This window comes from Silurus aristotelis (genome assembly GCF_946808225.1).
Source record: "Silurus aristotelis genome assembly, chromosome: 25".
In the NCBI taxonomy this organism is placed as follows: Eukaryota; Metazoa; Chordata; class Actinopteri; order Siluriformes; family Siluridae; genus Silurus; species Silurus aristotelis.
The window spans coordinates 10,574,158-10,594,136 of record NC_139598.1 but is presented as its reverse complement, the minus strand read 5'-3'; the positions used below and the strand labels follow the sequence as shown (position 1 = coordinate 10,594,136).

General features: G+C 34.0%; 2 protein-coding genes across 2 annotated transcripts in view; both read right to left on the bottom strand.

Annotated features, from left to right (window-relative positions):
• mak (male germ cell-associated kinase) overlaps nt 1–714 on the bottom strand; it is a 31,130-nt gene extending 30,416 nt beyond the window's left edge. The window contains 1 exon segment of the mRNA XM_083530088.1: nt 589–714. The gene's annotated coding sequence lies outside the window, so the exon portion shown is untranslated.
• LOC310720100 (uncharacterized protein) overlaps nt 1–19,979 on the bottom strand; it is a gene marked incomplete at its 3' end in the record, with an annotated part of 129,996 nt that overhangs the window by 19,240 nt on the left and 90,777 nt on the right. The gene's annotated exons all lie outside the window — the stretch shown is intronic.

Genomic DNA, 19,979 nt, shown 5'->3' with positions numbered 1-19,979 from the left:
GAATGAAGTCCGTAAATGGTGGCATAAAACTAAGAAACAAAACTTTTATTTTAAACAATGTTTTGATCTTGGCATCATCTACCCGCTGTTACATAACCCTATCCTGGGGAAATTATTAAGGTACGAGATAATGACTGCAAATTGGATTTTATACTACATTTTAAACCGATTTAATCCTATACTTTCTGCAATGCCTTTTTTGCATTTTATACCTGAATCATAGCATCGAGTATTTTAATAAGTTTAGATAAACATTAGTCACTTTTGCTTAAATTATTAATATAATTATAAACTTATCTATAAAAACAAACAAACAAACAAAAAAAAAAACCCAGAGGAATTAAGGCAGCTTGAAGTGGTTTGCTACACTCCACTTGGCAAGTAATCGGTTAGAAAAGGAGTTTTGGAGGAATCAGACAAGTAAATGAACAAATTCTCTGTAGCGTAGGCGAAACCAGCCACATTATTTTAAGCTTGTCTGAGACAGATAGAATGTGTTTAGCTGTAACAGATAACTCGATAATCTCGTCGGTTAAATTCAGCCTATATTTTAACTGATCTAACGCCTTTTCATTTTTTTAAACTCACCGCACGTTTCCGTTGTCTGGGACAGAAGATAGCGAAGCTGTGGGTAAGATAATAGGTTAAATACACTCGTCTGTCCAGATAAATCGTGTATTGTCGTGTCTATGGCAACGAGGACTCTATCATTACGAACACGCGTCACATGAACGGGCAGGCATGGGCTTGTGGGATATGTTGTCTGCCAGAGCCAAGGCGATTAAGAAGATTTGTGTATTAAGTTATTATTTTTAAAAGCTGCTTTCAGGTTGAACTGTTTACTCAATACTATATATGTCACTATATGATGCATTATAAGTCACTATATTATGCATTATAAGTCACTAAATGATGCAATAATGGAAAATACCTTTTTGCTCTCGCATGAGTAAGTCACTGGTTGGAGAACTATTAACGAATGAGTGTTGAGTCTGAACGAGAGTAATATTGTGAAGATTGGCTGAATACAGTGTACTAAAAACAAAATAATAAGTCAGAAAACACAACCACAATTCCGAACCATACAAACAAATTTAAAACCAAAATAGCAAACCATAACAACAGCAATTCAGACAAATCGGAAGTGTTGTGTTTATGTGTATTTGTCAGGAGATGGCGCTGTAATCTACATGTTCGTAAAGGTGTAGCGTAGGCGCTAATGTGAGTTGTTGCACCCGCTGCCAATTATGTAACTTTATGAATACGTGCTACCTTCTCCCTTTTTCTTAATTCTGTCATAGCTAATCTTGCCGGAGTTCTTACTTGCACTTTGATAGGATTAGTAAGGAGGAAGTGAGAGCAGCGAATAAGAGGATAAAGAGTGGAAAGTCGGTTGGACCAGATGACATACCGGTAGAAGCATGGAGATGTTTAGGAGCGATGGCAGTGAAGTTTTTTAACAAGATTGTTTAACAGGATTTTGGAAGGTGAGAGGATGCCTGAGGAATAGAGGAGTGTGCTGGTACCGATCTTTAAGAATACGAGATGTGCAGACCTTCAATAACTACAGGGGAATTAAGTTGATCAGTCACACCATGAAGTTATGGGTAAGAGTAGTGGAAGCAAGGCTGAGAGAAGAGGGGACCATCTGTGAGCAACAGTATGGTTTTATGCCGAGGAAGAGCACCACAGACGCATTATTTGCTTTGAAAATGTTGATGGAGAAGTATAGAGGAGGTCAGAAGGAGTTCCATTGTGTGTTTGTGGATTTAGAGAAAGCGTACGACAGGGTGCAGAGAGAGGAGTTATGGTATTGTATGAGGAAGTCAGGTGTGTCAGAGAAGTATGTGAGGGTGGTGCAGGACATGTATGAGAACAGTGTGACAGCAGTAAAGTGTGCAGTAGGAACGACAGACTGGTTCAAGTCTGAATGTAAGACTTCCCCCCGTGAAAATGAACAATTGTATAAGCTATGCCTTATTTATAAACGATCATGATTTTTACAGAAACATAGCTCAATGACAACATTCACAGCAGCGCCATTGTGCTCAAGGGTCGCAGTGTTTTCCGTGCGGACAGAACGGCAGTGGACTCTGGTAAGCGTTAGTGTGGAGGTCTGTGCCTTTATGCTAACAAATCATGGTGCACAGACTCTACCATAACTGAAAGTCATTGCTTAGTCTCTGCTCATTTAGAGTTTTTAATGATTAAGTGCAGGCCCTTATATTTACTGAGAATTCTCAGCCATTGTTGTGATTGCAGTGTACACTCCTCCGGACGCTAAAGCTAAGCTAGCTATGAAAAAACTGCACGCAGCTATCAACAAACAACAGTCTGCACATCCCGAAGGAGTTTTAATCATTGCTGGAGACTTTAACCACTCCAACCTGAGTACTACCAAAGTTTCACCATATTGTCTCCTGCACATACATTTCTCAGGCCTTCAGGAATTTCTGTTGCCCCTGTGATTTTTGTGTAAATGAATCCCCTGTGGGTGAAGTTAGATAAATAGATGAGATGATAAGATAGAGAAAAAGCACTTTGTATCCATACACCTTTATTTACTATTTACATTTTTTAAGCATATGATTTGCATTTTCAAAGCTAATAGTTGTGGGGATAAAATCCTTTCCAAAAAGGAAAAAACAGTTAATCCACTTTCTCCTTGTGGGAAAAAAATAAGTACGTATGATTCAAGCTAATTGAAACCACTTTTCTAGGAAAACTTCTCAACAGTAAAGCTTAACTTAGACGAGTAACCAAAAATGACAACACAATGTTTTGTGCCCTGCATTATAGTTTATCTGTGACTGCAACCAAACTGGACTGTTGTCCTTTAAGGTATTTAACTTTTTAATATATGGTTTAAATATTGGCTGTTAAATATTCTCAGGTAAGAATGTGAAGTTTAAAAGTACTTTAGTTTATAATTGCTTTGTTTGTAAATAATAATAATAATAATAAAATAAATAAATAATAATAATGATAATAATAATAATAATAATAATAATAATGTAAAATCATAATAATAATAATAATATTATTTGTAATGTGAACCCAGCCAACATTTTCTTTATATGGGCCCATTTGGGTCCCAAATAGGTGTTACAAATGGGGCCAAAGTGGGCTACATAAAGGACCATTATGGGACCCACATGACTCAATCATGGGTCAACCGACAACCGACCACAGTGGGTGAGATTTGGGTCCCATTTTATTAATTTCATCATTGATTTCTGTGGGTGAACTTAATGTGCTACTATGGAAAATCCACTGTCAAACCATTTCAAACCTCAGTTACAATGTAAAACTGTGCCTGACCAAACAAATAACTAATATTAGTTGATTTTATGTGCTGCTCTATCTTTAAAATTATATGATTGAGTATTTGAACTGTGAAAAAAAAATGACAAACTCAGAATGTGTAAATCACATTTAATTTAAATTAATTCAAGTAAACAAGAAACAGGAATAACATAATTACTGAGTAAAATAGTTCACTGGTGGGTCTATGCAGATTCCTCGGCTGCACACCTACAAAACAGTAAAGAAAGAGAAGACAGAAAAGGCAATTTAGTACATTTTAAAATACTACCATTCACAGCAGCATCTAAAAAAAACATGCAGCAATATAATTAAGACATATCGTAGAATCTGATCAGTGAATTGTTCCCACCTCTGCCTCGCACAGTAATAACTTATGCCGGGGGACCAGTCATGGAATCCAAAAACTTATGAATGTAACAATTTAAATATCAACCTTGAGTCTGAACTTGACTCTTAAACGAATATTTGGCCATTACCATTGATTCTGATAAGCTGAAAGATGTAAGTCACACCTAGGATCACGGTGGCCCAGAAAGATCAACGCACTGCAACTGAAGAAAACATATGCAAATAGAAAAAACACCAGCAAATTAAGAAAACATCTTCATCAGTTAAACAACACGTGCTGCAAATCCTCACAACTCAACTAAATACAGAAACGTCCTGCAAATCCTCACAACCAAACCAATTAATTTGCACTGCAAATAGCACAGACCACAAAATAAATGTTTCATGGGGACCCCAACAAGTGACGAACCAGGGACTGCTTGTTCAATGTCTATTGATCAGTGGTGTTGTTGATGATCTGAAAGGTGAGTTTTTATTTTAACATCCTGATCATGATTCCTTGGCTTTGCCAGTTAACATAATAATGTTTTACAGTTAATTGTGTATTTCATCAGATTATTTAGGATAATAATATCCAAAAGGCTAAGGAATCATAAACAAACAATGATAAAATAAACAAACAACACCACTGACGAATAGACATTGAACAATAAGAAGTCCCAGACGGGTTTGTCACTTGTTGTGGTCCCCTTGAAACATTTATTTTGTGATCTGTGCTATTTGGTTGTGTTGTGAGGTTTTGCAGCGTGTTTCTGTACTTGGTTGCATTGTGAGGGTTTGCAGCACATGTGTTGTCAAACTGATAACGTTGTTTTTTTTTTATTTGCTGGTGTTTTTTTTTTTTATATGCATGTGTTTTCTTAAGTTGCAGCTTTTTGATCTCTCTCAGCCACCATATAGGATGCCTTGAGGATAAGTAATTCATAAGATATTTTTTCATTTCAGGGTGGAGTATTCCCTTAATTAAACAGAGGCAAAAACAGCGATCGGGATCAAATATTATTAATTGTGCAGCCCTAGCTATAGGTTATATGACTTACACTTCCGGCTGTACTGCCCTCCGATCATGGTCCTGCTGGGCTCTCAAAGCACGGTTGCCTTCTCTGTGTCTTGCATTTGTGAAACATTTACCAAGCGCTGTCTTCAGCTCTTTCTTAATGACAGTTTTCTGCAAAGGGTTCTGCTTCAGGCTACCTGTAAAGCAAAAAAATGTATATAAAGTAGAGCATGCTACCGCATCAACCAGGGCACAACCCATTATTTGTATGTATAAAGCATGCAAGTTATATGAGCATAAGACTATCAGAACTAAAAAACAAACAAACAAACAAACAAAAGACTAAAAATCACAAGGTTGTAAGCACCTTCTAATCAACCATTTGCCCAAACTGTTAACTGATCTGAGTAAATGATGTTAAAATTACACATTACCATGCAAAAAGTTAAATGCATCAATATGAATTTCAGACTTTGTTGTGATTAATGTTTAGAATAATTAGTGGGGCCTTAAACACAGATTGATTATTAAATTTGTACTGGTACACTTTGGACCGTGAATTTGAACTGACCACTGTAACATTAGTTTAAGTTACTTACTTTTAACGATGTTTTGTCTTTAAAAAGCCTTAGTAGAGCTAAACCAGGGGTGGGCAAACTTTTTGCCTCACGGGCCACAATGGGTTCTAAAATTTGACAGAGGGGCCGGGCCAGGATATACAGTGTATATATATATATATAAAATTACATACACATTATTATATATCTATATATCACATTACATTAGAGCTGAACTCCTTTAAGACGGAGTCAGACTGAAGATCGATCAGTTCCAATTGCACTTCTTGTGGCAGGGTTTCAGGGTCTTGGGACAGGGGACAGGGGACAGAACACCAGCTAAAAAGTGCAAAGTGACGGCTGATATTGTACTCTTTGAAAACCATGACAGTTTCTTGGCATATTGGGCATACAGCCTTTGATCGACTTCAGCGAAAAATATTTTGTTGTCCACTCCATATTAAACATTCGGCGCTCACTATCCACTTTTCTTTGATAAGCTCATTTTTGCAGAATACAAAAATGGGGACAATAAATATAAAATTTCTCATGAGCAATTTTTGAAGGGGGACACAAATAATACAGTCAAATTGTACTTACAGTATAAAGACACAGTGTCCCCACAGTAAAAAAACTTTACTGTTTCTATCATTATTATTGTAGCATGGAGACTGCGTCAATGACAATGGTAATTCTGCTTTACATAAAGAAAGTAAAACTATCATAAAAAAAAATCACAACAATAAAAACAAGGAATTAAAAAAAGGTTTAACATTTTATTTACAAAATAATTAAGACACTTAAAAACAGAATAGAAATTGATTATACAAAGAAATACAGTGGGGTCAGTTCGTAGCACAGTGCTCATTTAGTAATTGCACAGCTAAACAATATGCTAATTGTGGCCGTTAATGTTCAGTTAACATTATGCCAAGTCGTCCCAAATAAAACAATGCATGGGAAACGGCTTTGGCATGTTAGTTGCACTGCACTATTTTACAAGCTATTGTAAACAAGCGAACGTTAACCAGATAGGTCATATTTTAATCGCTAATATAGCAGATTCATGGAAAATTACATCGGTAATCAGCATTTTTGCCGCAACTAATTTATTAATGAGTCTGCACTAACTACATTAAAGAGAATCGCTTTATTTAAAGTGAATAAAATGCCTTAATGGAGTTGAACATTAATTTAAGCGCAGACACACACCTGACTCATGTGTGTTGAGAAGGTGAGATGAACTGGGAAAGCAGGCAGTGGGTCAAACCACTGTGAGGAAGGGGGGCACTCAACTGTTTCTAAATGCATGTTTGCGTTTTTATTTATATACCATTATTTTAGGTATACATACATATATTTTTCATATAATACAGAATACATATAATAGAGAGTGCGGCTTTTTTTTTTTTTATAACTTTGCATGTCCCCTCGGTCCCCCCCGGGATTTACGCCCATGAGTACCGGTAAAAACACGCGAACAAGGTCAATGTATCTGAAGTGCGACATCTTTAGGGGAAACGTGGGCATTACAGGGAAAAGGTAAAGTGGACAAGGTTTACCCGTACCTATTTTAATAGAATTTAGTCACGTCAACTGGCTTGACTGCACAAACCGAAGCGTTATATACATAAAAAATACAGTGAACGCGATTCGGAAGAATACGGAGTTGTCTGCTCTCGAATTTGTCGGTCTGCACTGCACAGCTTCAAGTCAAACACATGCGTGAAGCCTCGGAGCCTGACTTTCCGAACGGCGCAAAATGACGTTATCTTTAACGTAATCATAACGTATTATATTTTTTTGTAATGTTTACAAACGATATAAATATGAACGTTTTTTTTTTATCACCTCTACCTATTTCACCTAAATCACATTAAAATAATGTTAAGTATTGTAACAATCTCCTCAGAGCTTTTCTCTGTGTATTGTATATACACGTTAAAAAGGTAGTGAAAGAGAAAGATTACTCCAGAGTGCTTTTACTGTTTCACCGTCCTCTTATCATGATGACACTATATGGAGAAAATGGGTGAAAATGGTTTAAAAAGTAGTTATTTCCACATTTTAGTAGACAACTTTCTAGTTATTGCTAATCGTTAAGAATGTTCAGTTTTCCGTAGGTGTTTATCTCTGAGGTAAACCAGTTCACTCTCCACACTTACCTTCGTTAATATCGTGCCTGTAACTTTATTTACCACAAATATTTCAGAAGTATACATTAAATAAAAGCAACAGTAAAATGTGATTAATTAAAAAAAAAAAAAAACTAATTTCTTACCGTGACAGGGATGTCAAGTTATCCAGGTCAGGTCAGGCGCTCCTGTGGTAGTGAGTGATGACCGTTTCTTTAGAATGAGAAGGCGGGAGACACGGGAGCCAATGGGAGACTCTGTGAGCTGCACAACCGATTCTTTATTTTTTTTTCTTAAACTAAAGGTCATACTATGTTATTGTTAATATATACATTTTTTTGTTAATCTATTGATCTTATAAAACACACGAAAAACATATCAATTGAATTTATCATCAATTAAATAATTGAATGTTAGATTTCTTTTGACAAATATAGCTAAATATAGCCCAAATGTGGCCCATACAGGGCCCTCGAATAAACAAAATGGGCAACCTAACTGGGGGCCCACATTCAGCCCATCAAAGTGCCCACTCTGACCCCATGCCCACGTGAGGCCCATATAACCCAGATAAAACCCATGTGGGGGCCACATGGACATGTTGGCTGGGAAGATGTCACTTCCTGTCAGCTTTTCCTGGTTCTATATGAAAATAAGGAGACAGTTTTCTCTAATTTTCATTGATTCCACTATAAAGCATCATAGAGGCAATATCGTAAGGTGATTTTTATCACATTAGATGTGTTAAAAAAATATATTGGTCATTATACTGTGTACAAGGTGTCAGCAATGCTAATAGTCGTTGTAGCTGCTACTACAGAGAGAACAGCAGTGTATATTTATGTTAGTCGCTTATAATATTTTATATATATTTTCATATCCTTTTATTACAGTTTTCACGGCAACATGTTGATGAGGTAGTGTTACGGTTTAACTTGGCGTTTAGTCAGTTTCAACGCACTGCGTGATAACACTACAATAATAATGATAATGATGAGGATGATGATGTGTGTGTATATATATATATATATATATATATATATATATATATATATATATATATATATATATATATATATATATATATATATATATAATCATACAAAACCCTCTCTGAACAGGAGAATATGCCAGAAGAACCGGGCAGGAGAATGTCCCAGAAGACACATTTAAATTTATAATTGAAATATATTAATTAATGATATTTACCATATTAATGGTTGTTACACGGAGACTCCGAGTAAAACCAATATGACAATTAAATAATTTGATCTTTATTAATGACATTGAAGTCTTTAGAAACTTTAAACAAGCAACATTATGCTGATTGAAAGTAAATAATGCTAAATCATTAATGACATTTACTTAAGCCTTACACCCAAGTTATTAACTTGTGCAAATATTCATCATTAAAGGATGCCATAGATATATATGCATATAAAACTGAAACGATATACAAATACTAAAATTGGAACGATACAGCGAAGATTAGCCTGGCCCCTGTATGCGCAAGGATGATACACAAAATCGTGACCACGTGAACAATTCTTATGATCACCGGTGGATGGAGGCAATGCTGCACACAACCTAACAAAACCTTTACCTGATCTTAAATACATAGTCACACGTGTGTTTTCCACGGCTACAGGCTACAAGTTATCTTTGTCTTCAATATATATATATATATATATATATATATATATATATATATATATAATTTTGATTTATTTTCTTTTCTTTTTTTGTATTTCCGTGATCCCGACTTGTTTTTCTTGTGATCTAGACATAAATATGGCTTCATTCATGATGCTCTGCGGTGATCCTGCTCCAAGAACATGCTCTTGTGCCGAATACACAGAGTAATTAAGTTCTGATCACGAGGAATGTTCTAGAGCCAGCATCATGGATAACCATGACATTTGTCGCTGCCCCAAATTTAAGAATTTGCTAAATATAATAATATTTATTTAAATCATATATTAATATTTACAATGTAATGTTTTATCAAATTTACATTAATATGAAATATGTTTATTTGTTATATATACACATATTACTATCTCCCAAGTACCTATACTCTGTAGTTTTTTAATGAAAATGTCCATATATAAATATTGATATATTTACAGTGTGTGGAAAAATATGTTCAGAAGCTTAAGATATTTCTCAACATTATTAGAGTAGCAAATTTGCTACCCTGAACACCTTTTATATATTTTTTTCGAACCTTGATTCAATCTTTTTATATCTCGATGAATAAACAACGATGCAATACATTGAAGATTTTAAAAAAGCTTATTAGTAGTAATATTTGTGATCAGCAACATTTGAACAGTTTACATTTTTTAACCAATTTTAAATAAAATCTCTACTTGCTTAAATAATATATAAAATAATATTACACATAGAATGAATACAAATAGAATGAATCCAATTAATACCTTAAACTTTTTGATTATATTGAGTCTTCTTCTTCTTCTTCTTCTTCTTCTTCTTCTTCTTTCGGCTTACTCCCATTAGGGATCGCCACAGCGGATCATCTGTCTCCATACCCCTTCTGTCCTATAGATCTGCCTCTTTCAACCCAACTATTGATTATATTGAGTAATAAATTAAATTGGCACAAATTATATCGATTAAATAAAATTTAGAAATGGAAAAAATTTAATTAAATAGTTTACTTATGTTAGACCCTATTTGGGTAATACAGATGTGTATATGTAAGTGTGTGTGCCTTTTACATTTGAATGTCATTTTTTTTTAAAAGAGATCTGATCTACTTACACCATACTTTAACAAATGTCTTCAGTTCTTTCATCCTTCATTTATTCACTCCCTTGATATGCGCAATTGTCAGGATTTCTCAAACCAAATTGTCAGGATTTGGTTTGCATGGGCAAAACTAATTCTATTTCCGGTATGGTGTGAGTAGCCACAGTGACACTACGCTAACTCTAGGTTTTTTTCTTTTCTTTTTTTATTCCCCTGGCACTTTAGATTTTTTATAATTTCAAGTAAAAAAAAAAAATTATAAAAATAATAAATACATTATATATATATATATATATATATATATATATATATATATATATATATATATATATATATATATATATATATATATATATATATATATATATATATATATATATATATATATATATATATATATATATATATATATATATATATATATATATTTCTTAAATGCTCAAAGTGAGAGACGGAGACTGTACAAACTTGTGCTCCGCCACTTAATACTTTTCCTGTTCTGTATCCAGGAAGATGCAGCTCTACCTCTGCCATGTTAATCTATATTTTATGTGACTCTCTGGACTCGCCTCAGTCTCTGTATGTTCATGTAGCAGGAGTGGTGCTGAGACAATGCGATTAAGAAACAGTTTTGCTAGAAAAAAATCAATCTGCGTATAAAATATTGGTCACTTTCTAAATAACAAAACTATAGCGCATATACTAACAAATTTGTTTTAATAATTTTTTTACCAATGCAAATATGTTAAAAATTATATTTTCATATTCACTTTTTTTTATATAGCTCTGACCAGGGTTGGGCAAGGAAGCATCAAAATGTATCCCAAAATTAAACACCAAATACCTTAACTTTAAGTGTAGCAAAATAAACTACAAAATGCAGCAGCCACACCATATATCAAAATGAACTACTTTATTTTTGTATTTTAAAAATACTAAAAATACTTTTACAAGGGAGCATGACATTTTTTTAAAAAACCTTTCAATCAATTGGCCTATTTGATATGTTCATCCACCATTACCCAGATTTAGTTGATTAAGTAAACAATATTTGATAGCAACAGCTTTTCTCTGGCCATTCTCTAGTCATGCTGACATGCAGACATGCATCCCTGTGATCTCCCAGATGAAGATTAGTTTTAAAGCAGCCCACAGTTTAATGTTAAACAGTTTGCAAATAAATCATAATTGTATCTTAATTTAGTTACTATAGACTTACAAAGTAGTTTAAAGTATTTTAATACTACAAAAATACAAAACACTAAAGAATTTTGATACTGCATATAAAGCCATTTTCATTAACCCTATCAAACATAACAATTATAAACAATTGCATTGAATACAAAATAAAAAGTTTGTAATTAATATGTCCTTTTTGTTGTATTGTATTAATTAATGTACAGATACTATATGGACAATAGTTTCTGTACATCTGACCATAAGATTTAGTCTCCATTTTTATTATTATGCTCCATTATTACAGTGGTGGCTGCAGTGAAAGAAGTAATTATTAGGTTTCTTGCTTTGGGTATGGCATTCACTCCAGCTGTGGTGTCATAATGATTGCATTAAGAGGTGGAGTGATTCAGGCAGGAAACCACTGAAGGCCTAGGTGTGAAATGCACAGCCCACCACTGATATACAATACCTGATATACACTTTAAGATAAAGCAGATTTTAAGTTTTAATGGAATAAAAAAAAAATATGCTTTAATGCTACAAATGTGTTTGAATCCCTTCTAGTAGAAATAGCATCTGCAACTTTTAAAGAGGCTTTTAAGATTTTCTATTTCTAGAAACTTCAGACACAATTTGAAGCACTTTAAACCAATACAGTCAACAAACACAAATGCATTCTGCTTTTCAAATGCTCTTGTAGCACTTTAGTGCTCTTTTTTCAACAGTGGTAAAAATGTGAGTGGGATAAAGCAAGGCTTAAAAGAGGGTGCACAGGTGCACATAGAATTCAAGCACCATTGTTAACCCACCCTTCGACCCACACGTGCACACACACACACAAACAGGAAGAAGTGTTCATTTGGGTAATAAAATAAATAAATGTTGATATAACTGATAGTAAATGAGATGTGTTGATATAAAATTCCAATAGAAATATAAAATTTCAAAAAATGAAACTTCATCTAACTGAGAAAATAACTTAATAATGTTTGTCTATCAAATATTTACCTGATGCCTGCAAGGATCCTTGTAACTAAACAAGAAATTGTTGACTTAAACTGATGGCAAGGCATCAATCATAGAGAAGTTAAGCATGATTTAGTTTGCACTGGAATTCATTAAACATCAGTGAGAAGGAAGAACATCCTGCAGCTGGCCGGATTTGATTTCATACGGGTGCTTTTCATTCTCTTACATCTATTTCATATTTCGACAAAAGAGGCCACACACAAAATGTGGCATGAAAATCACAGTCACAGAAGTTCTCATAGTGACTTATTTGTAAAACTTAATATTAGTCTGTTTTTCATACATATTCCATACATATTTGTAATTGTAATTAACAAATACATTTCACATTTAAATTTATTGTTAACAGATTTTAACAGATATAAACTGCCAACCAAATGCTCGTTTACTTCAACCTGGAAAAGACGGTTGTTGACCTGCATGACTTTCAGGCACTGGTGCAGAAATATTTCCAGCACAGCAAACAGCATTGAGGTTGAGCTCAAAGTTAGGCAGTCTTCAAGCTTGGAGTGTCCCACGTTTGTTGCATAAACAGAGCTGTGGGCTGAGTTTGCTGTTTTATTGCGGACACCACATTTAAATTCGTCCTAATTCTCAATACATCTCCAGTGTGATCTATTGCATTTTAATACTTTATTGACACCTTAAATTTTTTTATTTGTATTTACAAAAGAACAGGAGGCTTACTGAAACATTAAATATATTTAGAAACCAAACATCCATGTCTATTCATTTCCAAAGAGTAATTCAACTATGTGCACATAATAAAAAAAAAACTTCACTATAACATATAAGACATAAGGCTTCTTCGAAATTAGCCATCTGTCTATCCAGAAAAATATTTCAACAGTAATCATACATTACAGAGACGAGCATTAGTAATGGCATTGTTTGTACCCCAAGCTCACATAACTTTTTGTTCGCTGAAACGTGTTGCTTTAACTCACCTACACCTGACCTTGAATTCATACAAAAACTCAAGCAATGAAAGGAAATGTGTTTTAAAGGTGCAGTGCTAGTTGTAGGCAGATTGATTGCTGTTTATTTCAGTCAGAGATAAACACCTGATATTTGCTTTATTAACAATGGACTTCCCTTTCAGGGCTCAATGACAGATACTTCACACCCTCCAGCTCTTAGACATTGAGTTGTGTCTAAAAGCACACACCAGAAACACCCAATGGCCCCATGTGACACTTATCTCAGATCTGGAACTCTAACACAGAAACATCTTCTTATTACCAGTTTTTCCCAGCATAAGCACTTTGGCTTTATGCATTTGTAAAACTGGTTAGAGAGAGAGAGAGAGAGAGAGAGAGAGAGAGCGAGAGAGAGAGAGAGAGAGAGAGAGAGAGAGAAAGCTGACCTTGTAAAGAACAAAGGCTTGAATCAGCACTTAGTCAGCACCACTTAATTGTTTAATAAACATAAAGCATTATTTTAAATCATGACCTTGGAATTATAAATATTTTCTCTAATTTTTATTTTATTTTTTTTTTGTAAAAAAGTTGTGAAAAAAGAATAATAGTTGATACAAAGAATTTGCTTTAATCCTATTAAAAGTTAACTTACCAGCTTACAGCTTCTCTGGGCATAATATTTTTCAACAAAAAAACTTACAAGGGAGGAGGCCAAGAGTCCATCAACATTATTAGTATATCTTTCAAAAATATCTTTCAAGTACTCTCATATGAACACAATCACTCATATTCTTTACATCTCTTGGCTGTTGGGTAGCATGGGTAGACAGAAGCCCTTTTTTTAATTATAAAAAGGGCTGCATTTCTTTAGCCATAACTGAAGCTTTATCAAGGTAGAGGGAATCACGATCAGCTATAAATTCCCATCCTTTTTAGTACAAAACCTCCAGGTGCCTGCTAGTGAGTTCAACATGAAAAGCAATTTCAAATTTCACCATTAAAATGATCCAAAGCATTTAACTGAACCAACAAAGGAATGTCTACGCTAAGCTAAAAAAGATAATTGTTTTTAAATGACCTAGCTAGAGCCCAAACCTGACAAAAAGTCTTGGGTGACTTAAAGTGGGCTGTGTACATGAGATATTTTAGTTTTATATATCTAGAATTTTTTTCAAAAAGAATTGGAAAATACTGTCAAGTAAGGATGCCCTTACTAGTGTGCACACTTATGCAAACAAGATATTCTTTTAATTTTATTCTACAATGTTTTTGATTGTTTTTAATTAAATTTTAATAAAAATTAATCTGTGATTTAAACAAGGGTGTGCATCCTCCTCTGCATTACTGTCAGCTTTAAACAGTTGCTGTCATTAATCAAACAATGGTGATCATTCTTTTAACAAAACGCACACAACATCCAGGTGTGCCTGAGCATAGAGTTTTTACTGTCTGTCTTGTGCATGTGTGTTTATAGTGTGCATCAAATTACAAAGGTCAGAATTAGGTGCCGTTGCCTCAACTCAACACTGTGCAGTCTGCGTTAAATGCTTTCTCCTGCCTGTTTGTGTTGGGCAGCTTGTGCTTGTTGTCTGTCTTTCCCCTTCATTACTCCTCCATTTCAAACACTCAGCACAAGACTGCCTTGGGGTCACAGCAGTCTACAAACAGTGAAAGCTGCTGAAGGTCATTGGAGACAAGTACGTTAATCCCTCAATACATTGCAGATCAGTGTGATAGGCCAGAAAAGTGCAAGTATAGTATCAGTCATTTAATTTGCCACAAATTTCATCATATGTAAATATATATATATATATATATATATATATATATATATATATATATATATATATATATATATATATATATATATATATATATACAGTGAATACACTCACACACACACACACACACACACACACACACACACACACACACACAGTACTGTTCCGAACAAGCTGGGATAGGCAAAGAAAAGATTTCACTGTGCTGTAATGTATATGTGACAAATAAAGGCTATTCTATTCATATTCTATTCTATTCATATTCTACTGTGAAAGTTTTAGACAGTTGTGAAAAAATGCCTGTAGTGTGCAAAGCTGTCTTCAAAGCAAAAGGTGGCTACTTCAAAGAACCGAATATATATATAATATATACAGAACCTAACAAAAGTAAGTACACCCCTCACATTTCAGCAACCATTTTAGTAGATCTCAAGGGACAATACTATACAAATGTAACTTATGTTTTAGAGTAGTCAATGTGCAGCTTGAATAGCAGTATAGATTTACTGTCCTCTGAAATAACTCAAAATACAGCCATTATTGTTCAAATAGATCAAATTGACCTGACAAAACTTGTCTGACCTAAACCCCATGGAGATTCTATGGGGTATTGTAAGGAGGAAGATATGAGACACCAGACCCAACAACGTAGAAGTGCGGAAAGCCATTATCAGACCACCTGTGCTTCCATAACAGGTCAGCAGCATCACAGACCGATGCCACTGCAGTAATTCATGCAAAGGGAGTCCCGACCGTGTATTAAATATGTTCATACTTTTCAATAGTCCAACATTTCTGTGTAAATTTTATTTTTTTATTTTATATTCTGAGATACTGAATTTGGGGGTTTCATTAGCTGTAATATATAATCATCAAAATTAAAAGAAATAAACACTTGAAGTAATTAATCTATATGAGTTTCACTTTTTGTATTGAATTAAATAAATAAATCTACTTTTTAATGATATTCTAATTTATTTAGGTGTGTGTGTGTGTGTCTGTGTGTGTGTGTGTGTGTGTGTGTGTGTGTGTGTGTGTGTGATGTATTCAAATAATGTGGATCTTCTGGAGAACAGTAAAGCTACGATACTGTGGTAATCAAACTTTTAGAACAACAAGCAGCTTTTACTAGTGTTAGTACATAATGCAGCCTTGATTCAGTATTTAACCCTGTAAAGCCTGACATATGAAATAATTAACAGAAAATTACGGTGGCCGAGAAGTGCAAAACACATTACCAAATCGGAAAACTAATTAACAAATTCTAGAAAATTCTATTTTTTGGAAAATAAAGTGTGTATGGGGTCTTGAAACAAAAAAAAAAAAAAAAAAAAAAAAAAAAGATTAGCATTTACAAATGTGATTTTTTTGTATCATATTGATACATTGCTCATTTATAGCAATTTACTGATCACAACAATGTATACTGATTATTGAATTGGGAATATCCACTCCTACTCATCATACTTGTTTTTTTCCCTAACTGCTCTTAGTCACTTGAATTGCCATCCATAAGCATGCCAATGACATTTTCAACACTATTTTTTTTGACATCTGAAAATACATACAAAAAATATAATGTTTGTGTATTCTGAATTTCTGAATTGGTAAATATAACATAGATTATGATAATCGTTTATTTGTTTTACTAAAAAGACAAACATTAGCAAGCTACAACATTAGATTGAATGTACAAAAATCTAATAAATATTTCATTTGCACTAGTCCAAACAAGTGGAAATTAAATATTGGTGATTTTTGTACATCAGTTAAAAATGTAAATCAGTTAAAAATGATTTTAAGAGGACATTTTAATTTTTAATTAGTTTAATAAATACTAAAAACTTATAATTTATTTGTATTGTATTTTGTATTTGTCATTGTGGCAGTAATAATGCAGATTGCATCATGAAATGCTAAATATTATCATGAAATAATGTCTCTCACTGTGGTTCGCTGGAGTCCCAAAGTTTTAGAAATGGCTTTATATTTTCTAAATCTGTCCCTGTAAAAAACTAGCAAGTCAATTTATGTAGGCAGCCATATTGGAAAAACCTGCCTAAAGCCTGCTATTGACTGTAGAGCACAGATAACTCCAAAGGGGGACAGAAGACAAGTCTTAGATTGTATTCAACAGGTTTTTGAGGAAAGTATTGTTAATGCAGGTGGTGCATCATTTATCAAATATGATATATCTGGCATTATAGAGTTAAAAGGATCAAGCAGTACATAGTGTATGTATTCTACATTTTATATGTCTCTATTGGCCAGGTTTATAGGCCACTTTCATCAGTGCAGAAAGCAAGATTCATGTGATATCATGTGAAATGTTTATCATACAATCAGGCATAAAATCACAGCAGACTCATCAAAGGCCTGGAGGGCCCTCATCTGTGCAATCAGCTATCTACCAGCAGAACACCAGAAGGAGAACTGTATAAATCCCTAGCCAGACAAATAGATTATTATGAGATGGACACTTTACAATTATTGGTTTAGCTTCTGATTAGGGTTTTGTGGAGTTTATGAATGCATTTTTATGAATGAAGATTTGAACTGTTGATTTTGAAATGCCATTTTAAAGAAGAAGAAATAATAGTAAATTCTTGTTATACCTTTAAATTATGCTTGTGCATGTGCATTAAATTATATGTTTAGAAACTGATTAGTAAACTCTGATTACTTTAGATTATTAATGATCAGGAAAGTGATGGTACTAGCAAAGGCTGGAGATGCTAAAATGTAGCTACCTTGAGCACCCATTAAGGAGTAAATTGTAAATGCTTTAATCGATGTAAAATAAATTATTCATTGGAAAATACAACATAAATTTTTGATACAAAGGCATTTGTTAGTTTACGTATGCATAATATAGCCAAATGTTTGTGGATAGATAAGCATCACACCCATCTTCACATTAGGGCTGCATTTATGTTTTAGTTTAAAATTATCTAAAATTTTTAAAACTTTCTGTTGTTTTTTTTGGCCTGTATCTATAGAAGTCAAGTTATCGAGTTTTTTTCTCTGACTGTTAGACAGAGCTCTTTCCAGGGATTGGAGATTTATGCTCTGCGATTCTATTGATTGTAGCCTATTTCATTTTCAAAGTATAAATATTTCTGGCACTACAGAGGGGGTGACTCTGCCTGATTGGCTAAAAACAAGTCAGAACTGTGAGGAAAAAAGTCAGAATTGCAAGAAATAGTTAGAATTTGTGAGAAATTCCATATAAATGTTCTCCTCCAAATAATTTGCCTTGATGATTTTTTTGTAATCGAATTACTTAAGTTATTCCAGGAATTGTTTCAGCCCTATTTTACATACTTGCTACAGAGTTGGAAGCACACAAATAGCAATAATTTTGAGGATAGATTTGGACTGTAATTAATATCAACCATCTACTACAATGGCTCAGGACCACAGGTTGCTTGAGCAATTCTGTACGTAAACACCTTTTACTGAATAGCACATCAACAATGATTGAACTGTAATCAAAGGACATTCAGGGCCACCCAAATGAGTCTGAGTTCCTCTTAAGATTTATTCAAGGTTTTTTTCTATGCCACATTTGCCACTGACCTATTAATTGGGGATAAACTTAACTTTATAAAAAATAAACTTATAGGCACTAAATTTATAAATATTCCTTATAACCTCTTCATCTTTGTATCTCTTTATCTCTGAGACAATGTCCATTGTTAAAAGTGCTATAAAAAATTACAATTCTTTGTATGCTGTAACATTACAAATTATTTTCACTGGAACTAAGATGTCCAAAGATTTACACCATGATAGTGTCCTTGGTTTAGCCAGGGTGGAGTGGAAGAACACATGGCCTGCCTCAACCCCACTGAGCAATGTTAGAAAGAAATGTAATGTTCTCCAGGTCTTTTCTTCTAACTTTACATTAATGCTCTTGTGATTGTATCCGTATATACTCACAGACATAATCTCAAAAACTAATAGAAAACTTCCCAGAAGAGTGACGGTTATAATGGTAAAGAAGAACTAAACCTGGAGTGGGACTTGGAATGTTCAAAAAAGAACATAAAAGTGTAATGTTCATGCACACAATCTTGAGTAGGGTCAAGGATAAACAAAATAAAAATTTGCTGTTAACGTGATAGAGTGGTGCCTAAATGCAACATTTTAATACAGTAAAATAAGCACTGTCTAAACATATTTTTGATTTCCATATTTTTTATTTCCTTCCAATTTGATAAAAAAAATAATGTGTGTTTGTGTAATCAGTTCTGATTGTATATAACAAAAATCAGAGTTGTCCCTAAGCCACTCCTATGTTATTTTGGCTGCAGGCTTGGGTCCTGACTGCTGTAGAATAGATTTTTTAATTGAGGATATCACTTTACTTTTCTCCATTCTGCTTTCCCTCAACTCTGAGCTGCAGAAAGTCTCTGTTGCAAAAAAATAAAAAAACACAGCATGATGCTGCCACCAAAGAATTCAAGCTTGGTGATCAAATAATCTTGTTTCATACAATCCTTTGGGTGCCTGTTGGCAAACTCCAAGCGGGCCTTCATGAGTTTTGCAGAGACGTTTCCATCTAGCCACTCTGCCTTAAAACTCAGATCAGTGGACTGCTGCAGTGATAGTTGTCCAGTTGGAACTTTGTTCCATCTACACACAGGATCTCCAGAGCTCAGTCACCATCAGGTTCTTGGTCACCTTACTTACAGTACTAAGGTCTTTTCCCCCCAATCGTTTAGTTTGGCTGAGCAACCAGCTCTTGGAAGAGTTGTGCCATATTTTTTCCATTTGAGAATTATTGAGGCCCCTCTGCTCTCAGGAATACTCAGGAATACTCAGTGCAACAGCATTTTTTGTATTTTTTGAATTTTTTGTAGCCTTCCTCAGATTTGTGCCTTGCAAAAATCCTGTCTTTGACCTCTGCAGGCAGTTCCTTTGACATCATT